Source organism: Primulina eburnea, chromosome 16 (genome assembly GCF_022965805.1).
Source record: "Primulina eburnea isolate SZY01 chromosome 16, ASM2296580v1, whole genome shotgun sequence".
Lineage (NCBI taxonomy): Eukaryota > Viridiplantae > Streptophyta > Magnoliopsida > Lamiales > Gesneriaceae > Primulina > Primulina eburnea.
Window position 1 is genome coordinate 27,448,269 of NC_133116.1, and position 20,265 is coordinate 27,468,533.

At 38.9% G+C, this 20,265-nt stretch overlaps 1 pseudogene; it reads right to left on the bottom strand.

Moving 5' to 3' along the window:
• Positions 1–6,606: 6,606 nt before the first annotated feature.
• Positions 6,607–13,317, bottom strand: LOC140816461 (mitogen-activated protein kinase kinase kinase YODA-like; annotated as a pseudogene).
• Positions 13,318–20,265: the final 6,948 nt, after the last annotated feature.

Here is a 20,265-nt window from a genome sequence, read left to right on the forward strand (position 1 = left end):
ATCGAAACATAATCATGCATGATTATACGAAAATGTTTAAGGGAATGTTATAAGGTAATAGGTAAAGTTTGGAATGATTTCGGACGTCGTTTCGAGGTCTAGAGATAAATATGGAAATTTAAGCTTATAGGGGTAAAACAGTAATTTTACACCTAAAATTGTTAGACGTCCTGACATTGTCCTGAATGCTGTAAATAACGTTAATATATTTATTTTAAATGTTTATGAAATTTATGATGAAACTTTAATATTAAAAGACGTGTTGCGTGATTGGTTTAAAAGAAAAATGATTTATATATATGTATATATATATATATATATATATATATATATATATATATATATATATATATATATATATATATATATATATATATATATATATATATATATATATATATATATGCATGAATTTTTATAAGTGATGAAAACCTGAAACATTGGAGGAGGTGAAGTGATTGTGACTAATATGATGATACAATGATATGATTGAAAATATCGTGAGAGAAAAGACCCCAGAAGAAGCCTGTTTATGGGAGAAGACCCCAGAGGGTTCCCGATGACCGTATTTCCATCGACCTCAGCTGAAACGAAAGTCACAATTAACGATCCGAATTCAATAAAAGGAAAAAGTATATGTATATGACGAAAAGAAAAATGTATATGATGAAAGGAAAATGTTTAAGTTTATGCATGTTAATGAAAAGTTATTTTAAGTAAAAGTATTTTCACTGTTGCATGTGGATACATGTATTACTTGTTATCAAGGTTAAGGTTTGCTGAGTCAATAGACTCACTAGGTGTGATCGATGCAGGTGAGTATGATATTGATGTGAATGGAAGACTTGATGGTAGATCTAGCTAGATTGAAGGTATACACAACCCGAGAACCAGCGCTAGTTTTTCCGCACTTATGTTTATGACTTATGCTAATGATTTAAATTACTTTTAAGATTTTAATGCTTATGATACTTTTGAGAGGTTTTGAAAGGATGTTAGAGTTAAGTTTAATTTTGAAATATTGTTAGTTTAGGTTTGTTGACGTTTTATGACCTTATGTTTTGAATACGTTCTTTCGGATTTTCAAATAATAGTTGGTTGGTTTATTTTTAAATGATGCATTGTTATTTTAAAAATATGTTTATGTATATGTATATATTCGGCCGAATGAGTAAAATAGAAAAAGAATAAAAAAATTCTAGAATATTTTAAAGAAAAACGAGCAGTGGACGTTTTATTATATTTATTTCTTTAAGCATTATTATACCCTACTTATAAGTGGGAGTTTTGATTTATTGTTACTATATATTACATTAAATTATTGGAATCATTTAAATGTTAGTTTGGTATTACCAACAATTTAAAGTGAATGCCTTGACTTATTATAGACGAATATATCATAATATTAATTTCTTGGTACCATTTAAATGTTTGTTTGGTTTCACCAACGATTTAAATTGGAAACCTTGATTTAATATTTACAAATATATATATATATATATATATATATATATATATATATATATATATATATATATATATATACTTAACAAAATTTATAAGTTTTGGTGTATATTATATACTTATAAAATAATAATATATAACATAATATAAATATGATTATTTAATATATTGGAACCATTTTATCAAGTGGATTTCAATACTATTCATTAACGTTAACTTTATTAAAATACCAAGAGTGGATCTTCTAATCTCAACTACTTAAATTAAAATTATAGCAATTACAAATTACCAGATTCAAACAATTAAAATAAAAAAAAACAAAACAAAAGGACATTGTAGTGGATTTGTAATTAACTTAGTTTCCATGTGGATACGATATTCGGATTTACCGAATTATACTACTTGTGGACAACCTGTTCTTTGGAGTACAACAATCAAAGTCGCACCAACTCACTTGTACTGCGTAGACAAGAAGTTTGAAAGTATTTTTTTTAATTTTTTTTACCGTGAGAGACAAGTGAATATGACTCACAATAGAGAGTAGAAAAAAATATTAAAACCAAATTATAGCAAATTTTCGGACTTTTTTTATAAATTATTTTTATTTTGGAATTACACAAGGATAATTCGTGCTGATGAAGAACGAAGAATCACAAATTTACGAAACGTGGACGATAAAAATGATACTGATCTGACTACAAATGAAAGAATAATGTAGATATGAAAATTTAATAACGAGATACTTACTTGAATTCAATGAGCCAAAAGCTCTGATACCAAATGATATGAATCCTCGTACGCAAGAAAGCAAACACGATTAAATTGGAATCCCGCTCTCAATTCAATAATGAATAAGGATCTGTGTTGTGATGTCCCGATCTTTTGAATCAAATATTGCGTGATTTTCACCCCTAAACTACATGGTTTAGTAATAAACAATCACAAAGAAAACAATCGACACTCGATCGAACCTTCACAAATCTAGCCCTTGACAATCCGCGTAAAAACGATAGACAAACGCCACAAAACATAAACTTTGATAAATTTGATTTTCATACAAACAAAAAGCTTTTTTGTTGTTTGAGAGAAAACTTAATAACAATATATTCTATCAATGACTAGTCTAAATTGTGTGCAAAAATTTGTCCAAATCTTATTTAAATATCAAAAGATACTCAGTAATAAGTTACATAATTAATTAGGACTCCAAATTAGGTATTTCCGCATGCGTCACGCTGCGGTGCTGATCAAGTAGCGCCTAGGCACTACTACCGCTTCGAATTATGTAGCGCCTAGGCGCTGTGGTGCTAGTCCATCCACATTGCTTCACACTTAAAAGCATTCATATGGCATTCAAACTCACTCCCTTGCATCATGACTTATATATACACATCTCTATATCACCATATAATTGCTTGCAAGCTCTCCTCGATTACTTATGAATCTCTTCAAACTCACTCCCTTGCATCATGACTTATATACACATCTCTATATCACTATATCACCATATAATTGCTTGCAAGCTCTCCTCGATTAATAATTGCTTCGAATTATTGCTTGCAAGCTCTCCTCGATTACTTATGAATTCATGCAATGCTTCTTTGAAGCTCTTCATCCGGCCCTTCGTGATTGATCTTTCCGGCAACTCTAAAAGATCCCACGATTCCCTTAGAGCTTGGCCTCCCATGACCGCATCATGTATATTATATCATGTATTGATCAACTCTTGGTAATGCATAATATATTTATATACACATCTGTATATCACCATATATATATATATTATTTAAAAATTAAAGAATCATATTTAATTTCATTGATTAATTTATTACATTATTTCTAGATTTCTCTAAAATATTTTATTATAATTTTGTAAACATTAGTAGTTACTATTGTAGGAGGCAGAATACCATGAGTAAAGACGAACAAAAGAAGGAACTCATAGCGCGAGGACGTCGTGAGATGTTCTCGATTGTAGTCACTCCTTCAAGATAAAATATAAAACCTAACCAAAATTTTACCCAATTCTCTTTCAAAACAAAATTTAATTATTAATTTATAATCTAATATTCTCCATTAAAATTTAAAGATATTAATATAGAGATCGGTATTCCAAAAGTTAAAAATAAAAGGATTAAAACATAAATAAATTAAGAGAATAAAAAAAGTAAAGTAATTTTGTGATATCTTGATCTATCGATTTTTCCAAATAAAATTTATTCCCCAAACATAAATCCTCTTTATACGACTGCATCAAATAATTTCATTTTAACGCAAGTTAATAAAATGATCCGTCTGTGTTTGAAGCTGCCCGAGGTTAGATATGCCTTAACATATTTGTATATTCTTTTGATCTATGAATCTTGATACCCCAGGGATGAACCCATCAAGATCCGGCCCAAACTCCCGGCCCATCTCTGAGGCCCACAGGTGACTGGCCCATGACAAGCCCAGGTATTCTCCTATAAATACCAGGTTTGAGCGTATAATAATGGATTCAATTCAATATTGTTTTCAGCAGCACCCTTAGCTGCTCCCCCCATATATCCTCAGTCACTGACTTGAGCGTCGGAGGGGCTACGCCAGGTTATCAGTTGATATTCAATAAAATCAGGTTCCTCTTTTCAGTTCATGAATGTTGTTGTATTACGAGAGGGAAGGAGAAAATTTTTATTTTCCTACTAAGGCATCGCCTGGTAGAGGAGCAGAGGGCAGGAGAGAAATTTATTTTCCTACTAAGGCATCGCCTGGTAGAGGAGAAGAGTGAAGGAGAAAAATTTTATTTTCCTGCTAAGGTGTCGCCTAGCAGAGGAGTTTGAGGGTGAGGGTGGAGAATATGTATTTTCCTGCTAAGGCGTCGCCTGGCAGAGGAGTTAGAGGATGACGAGGTGGACTCTTTATTTTCCTGCTAAGGGAGGAGTTAGAGGGTGTGGGCGGTTGAATTTTTATTTTTCCTGCTAAGGCCCGGCTTAGCAGAGGAGTTAGAGGGTGGATGTGTTGATTTTATTTTCCTGCTAAAGAATCACCTAGCAGAGAAGTTAGATGGAGAAGTTGAATTTTTACTTTCCTGCTAAGACCCGACTTAGCAGAGGAGTTAGAGGGTTGAGGTGTTGATTTTTATTTTCCTGCTGTGGTATTACCTAGCAGAGGAGTTAGAGGTGAAGGTGTTAATTTTTATTTTCCTGCTAAGACCCGGCTTAGCAGAGGAGTTAGAGGGTGGAGGTGTTGAATTTATATTTTCCTGCTAAGACCCGGCTTAGCAGAGGAGTTAGAGGGTGGATGTGTTGAATTTTTATTTTCCTGCTAAGGCATCGCCTAGCAGAGGAGTTAGAGGGTGATGGAGATGCTGATTTTATTTTCCTGCTAAGGTGTTGCCTAGCAGAGGAGTTAGAGGGTGTTGGAGTTGATTTTTAGTTTCTGTTAAGGCATCGCCTAGCAGAGGAGTTAGAGGGTGATGGAGATGCTGACTTTATTTTCCTGCTAAGGTGTTGCCTAGCAGAGGAGTTAGAGGGTGTTGGAGTTGATTTTTAGTTTCTGTTAAGGCATCGCCTAGTAGAAGAGTTAGATGGCGGGGGTGTTAAATTTTATTTTCCTGCTAAGGTATCACCTAGCAGAGGAGTTAGAGGGTGGGGGCGTTGAATTTTTATTTTCCTGCTAAGGCCCGGCTTAGCAGAGGAGTTAGAGGGGTCGAGGTGTTGATTTTTATTTTCCTGCTGTGGTATTATCTAGCAGAGGAGTTAGAGGGTGAAGGTGTTAATTTTTATTTTCCTGCTAAGGTGTCAGGTGAGAGTTTTATTTTCCTGCTAAGGCATCGCCTAGGAGTGGAGTTAGAGGGTGAAGGTGTTAATTGTTATTTTCCTGCTATGGCGTCGCCTAGCAGAGGAGCAGAGTGGAGGAGGATAATTAAATTTTCTTGCTAAGGCATCGCCTAGCAGAGGAGCAGAGTTTTGGAGGAAAAATATTTTTTTGGTTAGTCGATAACGAAAGTTGTTGGGGGAGCAGATGCTTGCGCTCGGGCGTGCGGTTATATCAAAATTCACAATGTACGGGACGAGGATGGGCGCTCGGGCGTGGGGCGATCGTGGCGCTCGGGGCGCTTGGGCGAGCTGGTGCTTGCGCTCGGGCGAGCGTGGCGTGGCGCTTGGGCGAGCTGGTGCTTGCGCTCGGGCGAGCGTGGCGTGGTGTTGGGCGAGCTGGGGGTGAGGGCGAGCTGCTGTGGGCGAGCTGGTGCTCGGGTGCTGGGCGAGCGTGTGGCGCTCGGGTGTCGGGCGAGCTCGGTGAGGGCGTGACGCGGGCGAGCTGGCGTGGCACTCGGGTGCTGGGCGAGCTGGGGGTGAGGGCGAGCTGCTGGGGGCGAGCGTGGCAGGCGTGCGGGGGGCGAGCTGCTGTGGGCGAGCGAGGCGCGCTCGGCAGGGGCGCCCGGCATGAGTGCTCGGCGAGGACGAGCGTGTGCGCGCTGGCTGCGCGTGCGTGGCAGGAGGGTGAGAGGCGCTTTGCGAGGGTGTAGCAGCGTGTTGGCGAGGCGGGCGGTTGAGGCGAGGGCAGTGTCGCGGCAGTGCGACTCTGCGAGGGGCGAGCGTGCGGCAGTGACGAACGACTGGAAGAAAATGCACAACTCGCACCCGGTAACTCAAGAACAACACAATTAATCGAACTTTGAACCTACGATTCAGTTCGACTCGGGAGGGGGAGACTGGTGATACCCCAGGGATGAACCCATCAAGATCCGGCCCAAACTCCCGGCCCATCTCTGAGGCCCACAGGTGACTGGCCCATGACAAGCCCAGGTATTCTCCTATAAATACCAGGTTTGAGCGTATGATAATGGATTCAATTCAATATTGTTTTCAGCAGCACCCTTAGCTGCTCCCCCCATATATCCTCAGTCACTGACTTGAGCGTCGGAGGAGCTACGCCAGGACACCCTCCTGGCCCCCTCTTAACGGTCTTTTTCTTGATTTCAGGCTCAGGGTCATCTTAAAGCCACGTCTGAACTAGTGACGCTCGTTGGGATCGGACCCTAGATTTCCCGTGAGTATCAAATCTGATTTCATTGAATAAATAAAAAAAAAATTGTGTGTGAATATATATATATATATATATATATATATATATATATATATATATATATATATATATATATATATGTACATACACAGATGCATACACTTTTCAACTTCACAAGATCCTAACTAAGGAGCATGCTAGTTTGCTTAGACACACGCTGGCTCAACATTAACTGCCCATCAAAATTTTCTCCATTAACAGGGACGACCTTCCCAACTGCTTTCCTGGAGCATATTGGGTATTTGATTCGGGTTCCCTAAAAGCATGAGATGCCGGATGGACACGATGGAGAATGTTGGGATCCCAGTAAGCTAGGCCGCTGCCAGGAGGACTGGTTGGGCATTTTGGATCTTGAGGCAAGATGAATTGATTGAGATGTCGATATTGAATGGCACCACTGGATCCACCAGTTATAGGAGTGGAAGAGCCAGATGATGCACGAGAGGTAGATTTTGTTGATGAGGGTAACGTCGCTTTTAGGTGTTGAGGCGATCTTGGGTGTTGAAGAGGAGTCTCAACTGGAGAGCCCGGGCTTGAAATGTTCCTTGCCATGCAAATATCACTAGGAAAATGAGTTAAAAAAAAAATCAGATAGCACCCTGTAAAGAAAATTGTGTGAGAGATACCTAGAATTAGAAATAGACTTTGATACGGCAGAGGTACGCATGGCAAGACTCTGTGAGTCCAACTGATGTGGAGTTTTCACATGTTCAATGCCCTGTAAATTACTCATAATCATATTTAATAAAACAAAGATCATGTCTTATTACTTAGCCAAGCTTCCAAAAACAAGATAATTAAATAAAGGTTGACAGATCATACGCTACCGCGTGCTTACTGCACAAATAATTCAAAATTCACAAAGCATATAAAAGTTCGACTTTATGAACTCGGGATTCCGTTTGCACTCATGAAAAAAAGAAGCATGCAAACAACCCGATCATATATCAATACCTACACAGATTTCCTGGTCTTTATTTGCATGCCCAAGATAAATTTACTGAATAAACTCTCAACAAGCCAACAGAACTCAAATTTTCTTGATCACAATGATGATGCGGAGAAAACTGGTTAAAATACCAAGGACATTAGAGCACTTGTCACTGCAATGTGATCCGACAATGTAGAATTTAGTAATTGGTTTCCTGGGGATACACCACTTTTCATTAAGAACGGGTGCTCCAAAAGCTGAGCAGCTGTTGGACGTTGCAAGGGATTCCACAGCAAACATTGCCTTATGAAATCTTTGCATTCATCCGAGAGATAATTGGGGATCACTGGAAGTTCTTTACTGTTCACAATCTTGAACATGGCCACAGCCTTCAGCGCAGAAAGTAGATAAAATTTGTCAGATATTAATCAGACACAAGAGGAAACTAATGGCAGTTCCGGTAGTTTCAGTACTTCTCCATACTGACTCCAAGGTGGTTTTGAGGTTGCCATCTCCACAACCGTGCATCCAAGACTCCATATATCAACTGCTTGATTGCATACATTTGAATTCCTGATGACCTATTGAACAACAAAAAAGGAATTATGCATCTGGGAAAAAATCAGAACCATAAAGGCTTGAGATAACAATAACTAACCTCAGGTGCCATCCAGTATAGGTTATCTTTGTGCAATAATGGAATGGATTGACTAGCAATCTGCAAAACCGCTTGTAAAATAAAGAAAAAAATGTGGAAAAAAAAACAAAATACAACGCAAAACCAAAACTTTGTGTCTGATATGAAATATGAAACAGCCAAGGACCTTTTCGATTCACCAACGGTCAGTATACTTATTGTGCCATTGTATACATCAACAAATTCTATAATTCAACTATTGTTCATGTTAAAGTAGATGTCCTGCAAGCCAACGGTTGGCTTGAGAATTTATTGACTCAAGTGTAAATAATAATCTTTATTTTAATATAATTTAACTTTTTATAGTTTTATTTTACTTTATCTGTATACTCATTCAATCAGCATAGATAAAGTTCTCGATTATATTTTAATACAAATGAATCGTAATCCGATCTTGAAACTCATTTGTAAACATTGTATATTTTAAATTCGTTCCTAGTCGATTCAGCTGCCTAAAATAAAGATAAATGCCGTTTGAGCTTGAGACTAGCATCTGTAATATTGTGTACCGTGTTTCATGGTAAAGGCATAGAGACGTCCAATCATGCAGATGGGTAATCATACGATGATTGTACCGAACAACCCTCCCTCGAACTTTCCAAGTGGTTATCATTCATCGAGAGGAAAAGTCTGTGGTTGCGACCCGGGACTACACTGAGACTCTACATACTAGGATTGTGCTTTGACTCCTTTATCGACTCTGCGAGGATCACAAGGTGGCGAGGTTTGGTGTAATTGCGAAATGTGTAGGAGCCAGTGCATTATAGTCGGGGATTCACCGCTCACCAACGGATGTAGATATCCAATGTAATCTAACGAAATAGTAGTGCATGAAATCTCTGGCCAGAATGTGAGATGTACATTAGGGAAAGAATTATCTAGTTGTGCATGCGATCACACTATGAATATTTCATGATTGTATCACATATCTATCGAATCTAATATACAACCCTCAATGAACCAATGGTTGCAGATTCGATCGGGATATATGAGATGAAGGGACCGTACTGTACGTTAATCATAACCGATTGGTTCTTGCAGGCACTATCAGTAACACCTAGGGGATTATAGGGCGATGCTGCTAGATTCTCTTACCATGATTCGATGAGTTTTATCAGAAAATGATTTCTGACATTCTTATGATCAAATGTTGGTTTATGGAATGGGGCAAATTAGTGTAAGCCCAAATAAAGGAGAATATCCTGAATCACAATGAGTTTTGAACCCGCGGCTAGCTGTATCCCTGAACCATTGAGGGTCACACAAGCACTGGATCATTTTGTTCCCGTTGAGAGAATAAATTCAAGAAGTTGAATTTATATAAAATTATGATATAATAAATTCAAGGAATAGATTTATAATAATTAAATTTGGAGAGAATAAATTCAAGTAGTTGAATTCATATATATAAAATTATGATATAGTAAATTCAAGGGGTTGAATTTATTATAATTAAATTTTAAGAAAATAATTCAAAGAGTTGAATTAATAAGATAGTAAATTCAAGAAGTTGAATTAATAAGATAGTAAATTCAAGAAGTTGAATTTATGATATTTAAAATTTAGAGAGAATAAATTCAAGGAGTTGAATTTATAAAATTTGAGGATTTAAATTATTAAACTCAAAAGTTGGGTTTATTAAATATTAAATTAAATATAGTGGGAAATATGTTTAATGTGCTTCTAGGAGTACAGTCCAAAATACTAAATAATTAAAGTTCTTAATGGACTTTAATATAATTAATTAAACTAGTTGGACTAGTCCAATTAATTAACAAAGCCCATTAAATTTAATTAAGGAACCTAAATCAAAAGAGTAGTGGACGTTTCATCCACACAGTTTACATTGGGATGGAGAAATTCTGTTGTGATGGCTTGGTGGTTAAATTTGATGGGGAACAACATTAAGCATACTCTCTCTTTTGCAAACAACAAAAGAGATTTGGGTTACGGCTGTAGAATGAAGGTGTCCAACTCAAAGTCTTGAGATACAAAACAAGGATACATGAGAGTAACTAAACACTGCAGCACTCTCATGGAATTAAGGCAGCAGATATATTCAATTTATGACGACAACTGGTACTGCAAGGATGGATGCAATCAAGCACTCAAGGGTAGTTCAAATTTATAGTGTATGATTTTTCACAAAGGTGAAACAAGAATCTTGATGAAGTGTGGACAGCACTACCAACCACCAGAGAAGTCTTTGCTGAAGGTCGGTGTGAGGAAAATAAAAAAGCTGTCACTATGGACCCCACCAACCCAACCTTGCAACACATTATCAAAGTTCCGCTTTTGTAACAAAAAACAATTGAAGCCAGCATGGAAAGCCACAATGTAAAGAACCATGTCATACTGGAAAATTCATGGTAAACATGCTGATTGATTAGAGGATTCCTCATTAGTCTTACTTTCCATCTTTCTTTCCTAGTGCATATAATTTGACTTCTCTGGTGGTTATGCAGCGATGGGGACGAAGTTCCACCAATCCTTACTCATTTTACCAACAAATTTGATCATAATTAATCTGCCATGTTGTGCATTGGTTAAGTTTATTCGAAAATAAGACAACCTAAGCACAAAAAATTACCTGGCTTCCATGTTGCGCCATGCCAAAATCTGCAAGCTTAACACAGCCATTTGGGTCTACAAGTATGGTGGCCCCTCTAATGTTTCTACCAAATGAAAAAGCACAAAGATTTATGGATGATAATGAATGTTTACTAACTAATGAATGAATCAAACCAAAATTCTCGGCAAAAAACTGGGAAAGAAGGATGTTAGATTTACCTATGCACGGTATGTTTAGCATGTAAATATGCAAGTCCTGCTAAGATTTGCTTAGTGTAACGGTGGATGGCTGATTCTCCTAAATTTCCATATTGCTTTAGAATCTTATCCATGGAACCTCCAGATACATATTCCAGATATATATAGAATTTATCATGCACCTGATTGTAGTAATAAAATACAATACCAATAGAATTAAATAATAATAAAAAAAAGTACATCCACAAAATACAATATAATTAACCTCACAAATACTGTTTGGCAACAGTTGCCGTAATTTCATGACAAATACAAGAAAACATTTATATGATAGGTGTATTATCAACTGGCAAATTTGGTTTTGTATAATCAGCCGGCATATTTTGTTTCAAATATATAATGCCTTTGGATAACAGAAGCTTACAACTATACATCCAAAGTCTTAATGCAAAGCTGAAACCTATAAGAAATTAATAAGAAAATATTAATGATAGAACTAACCACTTCAGAATAATAATATTGCACAATGTTTGGATGCTTTAAGCAACTCAATAGCTGGATCACCTATAAGAAACAGAAAATGATAGCATGATATGTGAAATATATGAGAATGACTGAAATAATAAGTTGCATTTGATTGAAATAATAAGTTGCATCTGATAGAGATAGAACTCCTATATGACAAATAAATATTTCTCTGCGATTGAACGGTCTAAAGACCAATTAACTCACTTGTACCACCTGCTTGAAAGTTTGAGTCGATTTAGCATCATCAGCTATGAATGAAATCTCTTTCATGGCACACAGTTCACCTGTTTTGCTAAAACCAGTGGGGCACCACTTATCAAATTCAAAAAGAGATTCTGAACATGGAATTTCCATAGGTGCGACTAACTTTAGAAATATCAGATAATTATTATAAATGAAGTGAATGGCTTGATAACTTGATATAGTATCAAACAATTGTAGTTACGAAAAAATTTAGCCAATGATAACAACATATTCAAATCTCTTAAATAGCACTGCAAACACTACGATTCCATATTTGTTGATCCCTCAACATTTGCACTGAGTTCCAATTTCTCATTATGTCCAAGAAATTAAAGCTTGCATAGACAAATGAATCTATAACCAAGATGATATTCTTAATTCATATAACAATCATATAGCATTGGAGAAAACGTTGGCACAAAACAGAATGGAAAGTTGCACGTGATTCAAATTTGCTCACCTATTAAAACCCAAGTAAAGATATCCATATTCACCTCCACCGATCAACTCCCCTTTCTTCCAATGTGAGACAGAGCTTATATGACTTTCCAATCTTCCAGGACTATGTGGCAATGAAGATGTTGCGGCTGAACTCAAATGAGAGAAGGGCGGTGGAGAATTTGAAGTTGATGTGGGAGGAAGAGGTAGGGGGAAGCTCTGCTGTTTGCCATAGTTAGGCCAATTGCAAGGTGAATCAGAATGGCTTTCTCCATTTCTTGGATGATTTCTAGGACTAAGATTTGGATAATTTTCTGAGCTACTTGGAGCGTGAGAAAAGTCATCATCTTTATGAAACTGTCTTTTTGGCACTTGAACATTCAAATTTCTTTTTCGACGAGGTAAAGAGGAGACATTTCTATCGGAAGAAAGGTTCCCAGAAACAACAGGGGATTGATTCTTCATTGGAATTCTACAGGGCAAACAAACAAACATGCAAAACGAGGTACAACTTAAGCACATCAAGAACCAAGACACAAAAATTTATCATAATAGATGAAAAATCGAAAACACAGCTCGAAAATGTGGTCTTTGAAATTTCACCAACTTAATCAAAATCAGAAATTTAAAGCAAACTGAAGAATGTAAACTGAACTACAAGATTCCACCTTGATGGGTTCCCTGCATCTGTTTCTTTGCTTCCAACGACACCACGATCAACTGCATCTCCCAAACACGAAACAGAAATCAACCCAGAAACGGTATCTTCTTTCTGATATGAAGCAGAAGCACTCGAACTCGAAAAAGCAGAAAACACTTCATTGAGAGAAGAATTCAACTGGAAACTAAAGCTTGAATCTGATGAAGCGGTGCTGATACTCGATTGCGCATGACAAAGTTCCCAAATCTGCTGTTTGCGCATAGCAGCAGCCACCAGTCTCCCCCAGTTGTCGTAAACCGGAGACATTTTTCTTCCAAAATGAAGTTCAAATCGAAAATCACTGCGTAAAACCAATGGCACGGAAGAAAAGATAACGCGTAACCGCTGTGTGATGTGCTTGATATGGACATCATTCGAACGTTCTCTCTTGAAAGGATGCTTCGTAAGTCTACGGGTGTTTTTTTGTTCACACTTGATAATCGTCGGAAGTCACAATCTCGCCAGATTTGATATGCAAAAAAGCTTCAAATGTTAATTCTATCTTTTAATAAAAGAAAAATTACCTCATACAAGCACACGTGTTTTATTATTTATTGTACAGCATGATCCGAGATCGAGTCATTTTCTCCTAATATAAGTAATAAAAAAATTATTTTAACATGTTTGATGCAATATTTTTGTGTTATTACTCGAATATATTTGCATAACATAGGTGGTAATATCTCATGAATAGGCCCACTACCCCTTGGCTCATCCCTAGTCTATAAATACCATGTTTTAGTGTTTAATTCATCATTCAATATATTATTTTTCAGCAGCACACTTAGCTGCTCCCCCTTATATCATCACTCTCTGACTTGAACGTCGGATGAGCTATGTCGGGACACCCTCCTGGCCCTCTTCTAACGGTATTATTCGTGATTTCAGGTTTAGAGCAATCTTGAAACCTGCGTTTGGACTAGTGACACTTGTTGGAATCGAACCCTTAAATTTCACATGAGTATCACTTGGCGCCGTCTGTGAGAAACTTTGAGTTGAGACGTAGGGATGGTGGGCAGGAGAGGGAGCAGAAGAGCTAACTCAGCATCGTCGCGTCCTCAGATGGAACCCGAACAATCGCATGTTGAGACGAGGCCGGAACAACCGCGTCTTGAGACGAGGCCGGAACAACCTCGTCAGGAGACAAGAGCTGAGCAGCCCCGTCACAAGTACAAGGGTCGAGCAACCCAAAATCCCAGTGAGAATGTGGGGAACTTGACCCTGGAAGAGTTGGGGCAATTTATTACCCGAACAATGGACGAGGCCTTGAAGAGGAACCAAGAATCTATGTTTGCTGAGGAACAGGCCACTCGCCATGAGCGAGAGGAAACTGAGGGCCACCAGATAGGGTTGAAGAGACACATCCCCTCCCAAAATGAGGGGAATATGGAGATGGGAGAGATGTGGAAATAAATACGGATGTTGAGGCAGCAGTTTGGAAGCAGAGCGCCGGCTGCCAGCAGAGCGCCGGCACCCAAGAGAGTAAGTCTTTTTTCACTTGTCATTTTGGAAGAAGAGCTTCCTCCAAGTTTTCGACAATCAAATGTGGGAGAGTACGATGGACGTACTGACCCAGAAGAAAATTTGTGGAGGTTTGAGAACGCAGCTATGTTGCATCAGTATTCAGATGGAGTTAAATGTAAGGTGTTTTTGGGCACGTTGGTGAGGTCAGCCCGACAATGGTTTAACACCTTGCAGCCCAACTACCTACGATCTTTCGAGGATTTTTCCGCTGCTTTTTGCACAGATTCTCTAGCAGCAAGAGGCACCAAAGAAAATTATTTGAGCTTGTTTGTGATGAAGCAGCAAGAGACTGAAACTCTGCGAGAATTTATCCGGCAGTTTCAACGATGCAGTGCTGGATATACCAAATGTTTCCCATGATATCATGATAAGTGCCTTTACCCAAGGACTGATGGGAGGGGAGGGGAGTTCTTTAAATCGTTGGTCAAGAAACCTCCATCAAGTTATGATAATATGTTATCTCGAGCGGAAATATATGTAAATCTAGAAGATGTCTAGCGGCATAAGAGGATGGAGCAGCGGCCTGGGGGAAGTAGAGTTGAGGGAGCGGAAAGAGGAGGTAGGAAAAAAGGTGCGGGCGAGAGTGAAGAGGATAAAGCTAGGGGAATAGGACAATTCTCATCCCATGTTCCTCTGGATAGGAGTCATGACAAGGTGATGGAGGTGAGGGAACCCGAGGGGAGGTTGGAGAAGTCGCAAAGGGTTGAGAGCAGTGCTAGATTTCCTTCGTGGGACAGACGAGAAGGATCCTCATCCGAGAGTTGACAGAGGTCTCGCATGTCCCCTAGGTGTGGTCAAGGCCCTTCGTGGATAAATCAGAGGGTCGGTGAGCAGAGAGGGGAAGGTCGAGGTCAAGATATCTCACAGGAGCCCGTCAAACCAAGGAGAGAAATGAATGAGGATAACCACCCTACGAGAGAAATGATTCATATGATCTCGGGAGTGCTACTGATGGAGACTCTGGGCGAGCTCGGAAAGCACACGAGAGAAGGTTAGAGAACTTAGAGATATCTAGAGGTGGAGACTTACCACAAGACCCTTTAATCAGCTTTGGGCCGGAAGACCTCCGAGACGTTGTGACTCTATATAATGATGCCTTGGTGGTGACGGCCACCATTGCCAGTTATGATGTGGCAAGGATATTCATTGATAATGAAAGCTCCGTAAACGTCTTGTTCAAGAGCACGTTGGATCAAATGAAGGTGGAAAGATTTGAGTTTGAGCCGGCCTCCACCCCGCTGTATGGGTTTGCAGGACACGACATCCCGCCTTTGGGTCAGATTGTTCTTCCCCTATCCTTGAGGGCTGATCCTCGGTGGGTAACAAAAATGATAGCCTTCACCGTGGTGGATACCCCTTCAGCGTATAATGGAATTCTAGGATGGCCAGCCCTGAACGATTTCAGAGCCGTAGCTTCAACTTATCATCAGAAGCTTAAGTTTCCTGTGGGAAAAGGAGTTGGAGTCTTGTGCGGGGACCAAAAATTCTAGCGTCGGTGTTATGAAGGGGTAGTGAGAGAGGAGTGAAAAATAGCTCGTGTAGAGGTTAACGTGATTAGAAAAAGAAGAAATGGATGACTTAGTCCTGAGGAAGGTACGAGAAGAGCAGAGACGAAAGTTGGGCCCAAAGTAGGAGGGTCTTTTCAGAGCGATCGAGAAGCTTAATTTTGGAGCCTACTACTTGGAGGATGCACAAGACAAGGCTTTGAAGAGGCCCTAGAACGCTTACCACCTTAGGAAATATTACTCTTGACTTTATCGTTGATGTATTTCGTCTGCTGAATTTGTCCTATGTAATCGATTGTTATTTAATAAAGCCAATTTCTTATATTAAGTTTGTGGATGTTGTTGTATTAAGAGGATGATATGATTTAAATTTTTCCTACTAAGGCATCGTCTAGTAGAGGAGCAGAGGCGAGGATATTGTGATTAAATTTTACCTACTTGGGTTGAGCCTATTAGAGGAGCAGAGGGCCTAGTAGAGGAGCAGAGGTGAGAAGATTGAGATTAAATTTTCCTATTAAGGCATCGCCTAATAGAGGAGTAGAGTGAAAGAGAAAAATTTTATTTTTCTGCTGAGCCATCGCCTAGCAGAAGAGTCAAAGGGTTAGGAGGTGGAAGTTTTATTTTCCTGCTTAGGCATTGCCTAGCAGAGGAGTGAGAGGGTGAGGAGTTTGAATTTTGATTCTTCCTGCTAAGGCTCGGCTTAGCAGAAGAGTTACGAGATGATGAGGTGAGAGTTTTATTTTCCTACTAAGACCCAGCTTAGCAGAGAAGTTACGAGATGATGAGGTGAGTGTTTTATTTTCCTGCTAAGGTATCACCTAGCAGATGAGTTAGATTGTGAAGAGGTTGAAGTTTTATTTTTCCTCCTAAGGACTATTTTAGCCGAGGAGTCAAGGGGGTGGGGAAGTGAAAATTATTTTCCTTCAAAAGCATAGTAGAGGACCTTGAAGATGGGGGCGACGCAGGCATACCATGTTTAGAAAAGTTTATTTGGTTTGTCGATAACGAACGATGTTTGCCTCTACGAAAATTATGGGGATTGATCTGCTGGGCGAGGGTGCTAGGCGATCACTCGCAAGGGGGCGAAGGGGGAGGCTGTGCAGGGCGAGTGCTCGACATGCTGGGGGAGGGTGTGGTTGGCGAGGAGGCGCGAGGGCGTGCTTGGGTGAGGGCGTGTGCTAGGGCGAAGAGGCGAGGGCGAGAAGGGGCGAGGCGAGAAGCTAGTGTGAAATGTGTGTGGCGAAAGTTCACAGGGTGAGGTCACGCAAGGCGAAGGGCAAGGGTGCGCTGGGCGAGTGTACGGGCAAGGCGTCGAGGCGAGCTGGCAGAGGAAGGCGCGCATGGCGAATGTGAGCATACGGGCCAAGGCTGCGCACTGGGCGAAGGGCGCGCAAGGTAGGGGCGAGCGTGCGGGCAAGGTGAGGGCAAGAGCTCGGCTGCCGAGGGGCGAGCAGCCGTGAGAGCTCGGCTGCTGAGGGGCGAGCCGACGTGAGGGCGAGGAAGGGCGCTGGGCAGGCGAGACGCTACGCGAGCACTCAGAGTGGGGCGAGCCCGCGGCGTGGGGCGGGCCCTCGGCAGGGGAGAGGTGGCTAGGAGAGGCGAGCGCATGATTACGATTTGATTTGTTTCCAAATTTTTGGAGAGTGACGAGCGGCGGGAAGAAAATGCACAACTCGCGCCCGGTAAACCGAGGACAACACAATTAATCTAATTTTGAACCTACGATTCAGTTTGACTCGGGAGGGGGAGAATGGTGATACCCCATGGATGAGCCCACTAACCCTGGCCCATCCCTAGCCCAAATGGAAGGCATGCCCATGACGGGCCCAAGTATTTCCCTATAAATACTAGGTAGGAGTGCTTAATTTATTCATTCAATATATTATTTTTCAGCAGCACCTTTAGCTGCTCCCCCTTATATCCTCAATCTCTGACTTGAGTGTTGGAGAGGCTACGCCGGGACACCCTCCTGGCCCTCTTCTAATGGAATTATTCGTGATTTCAAGCTCAGGACAATCTTGAAACCTGCGTCTGGACTAGTGACACTTGCTGGAATCCGACCTTAAATTTTCCCATCAGTATCAATAGGGAAAATTATAAAAATTGACATTTTAGTATAATTAAAGTTGAATTATATTTTATTTTGATCCGTTTATATAATCGAAATTTGGTTTTATTATGATTTTTTTTATATATATATATTTAGTTCATTTTCATCAAAACGTTGGTATAATATTAAATATGTTGAAATTGTTTAACGTTAAGAAATCAATCTACGGTGTTATATTTACACATCAATAATTAAGGATTAAGAATACGTAAACTTCTAGTTAACTATAAGAGCAAAATTTAAAACAAACCCATTCACGTAATGATTTTGATTGAATCGGTTGAAATGTCTAGAAATAGTTGAATAAACACTTCCTAAATTTTCTTAATTAAAAAATAATTCAGTCTGGTTAGAAATTGAACTTGGTATTCTCAATTATCAATCTCAATTGGCTAAGAAAATATGCGCAGAGAGAAGTCAAACGTCATTAGAACAAGTAATGGCTTGACTATGTTAACTTAATGGTAAATTGAAAGTAAAATGTACGTAAGTTTGTTTCTCGATATTCGAACAATTCAAGCTCTTACGTCACCCTTATTTCTTTTAGGAAGATACACACTAGAATGTTTTTATCTTTACAATCAATTTGTCAAAACTCAGTTCGGTTTGGATTTACATTTCCAAAATTGAAATTCCTAGTATACTCAAATGAATGAAAAAACAGTATACAAACCGTTCTCAAATACAATGAATGTTAGGATCGGTTGGGAGTGAAAGAGTGTTTAGAAGGGTGTTGAATAAACACTCGACAATTTTCACAATTTTTCGAATAATGAATCAGTTTAGTGCTAAACTGAATTCAGGAATCTTGTTGTCAATGTCAATTAGTTAACTAATGAAATTGCGGAAATAAACTGAATGACAGATAGAATAAAAATTGAAATTAAGAGACGATATTTATGGATTTTCGGAGATTTCAAACACTCCTATGTCACCTCTTTTATCTTGAAAATATGATATTTACTAAAAGACTTTGATCTATATAATGATTTGTACAAACCCACTTCAGTTTGGACTTAACAATGCCAAAACTGAAGCTCTTATCAACAAGATTTATCAGTACTCAACTGATATTTAACTAATTAGCACAACCGACATCTACAAGATCGAATAATACAATAAAGAGTGTTTGCGCTTTTAAGCTCGAAGTATAGCCTTGAATGTTGTAATTATATACGCTTAATATATATATATATATATATATATATATATACACACACACACACACACACACACACACACATATATATATATATATATATATATATATGTGTGTGTGTGTGTGTGTGTGTGTGTGTGTATATATATATATATATATATATATAAAGCGTGAGCTTTTGAGAGCTTTTTAACTGAAAGAGTATGCACAGAGTTTTGCTCTGTGCTTCCAATGGTAACAATGAATCAATTTGAATCTTTATATCCGTTGTATAGCCACGTCAACATTCTTCTGACAATCGTAGACTGTACCATTTCTGAAAAGCAGAGTTCCCACTATGTGTTGCAATCTGCTCTTGTACAATTGTCGTTTGATAGCTACGTTCCTTAACTGATGACGTGTCAAACTGATTTTTTCAGTTGACAAAGCCGATAATATTAACTGATTGCTCTCAACTGATTGTAGTTTAACCGATCAGTTTCAACTGATCATCTAGTTGACTACAAAGTTCAGTTAGCTTGATTCAATTGCATTAAATAGGCACTAATCTTCAGTTCGGGCAACTGTTAGTTTACGATTTTTTAGTCCAGTTACTTTCAGTTTTCTTAATCAGTTGTTCAATATTCTTACACTCAGTTTGTCAAACTCCGAAATTAAGTTTCCAACAATTTCCCCATTTTAGGTGTTTGAAAAAACTTAGAATATACGAACTGATCAAAGCTTATCGTGTTCTGTAAACTGGCCGGCTCCTAACTAATGTCCTGAACTGGTCTAGAACTCGTTCGGTGAAATCAGTTGGCTCGTCAGCTGAACTGATTTCGCTGCTTCAGTTGAACTTGTCAGCTGGGCTTCTCATCAGTTGAGCTCTTCATCAACTGGTCGGGCTTCTGAAGGTCTTCTGCTGAACTATCTATCAGCTGGACAATCAGTTGAACTGGTTCAGTTTGGGCAATCAGTTAGCACTTTCAGTTTGCGTCTAGACTTGATAACTTTGTGTTCACTTAGGTAAATTAATTAGACACAAAATAACAAGTTTGTTAATATCAAAATCAAAATTGCGAAACGAAATGTTCCAACACACCATTTTTGAAATTACATATTAAATATATCATATATTAAATAATTAAAAA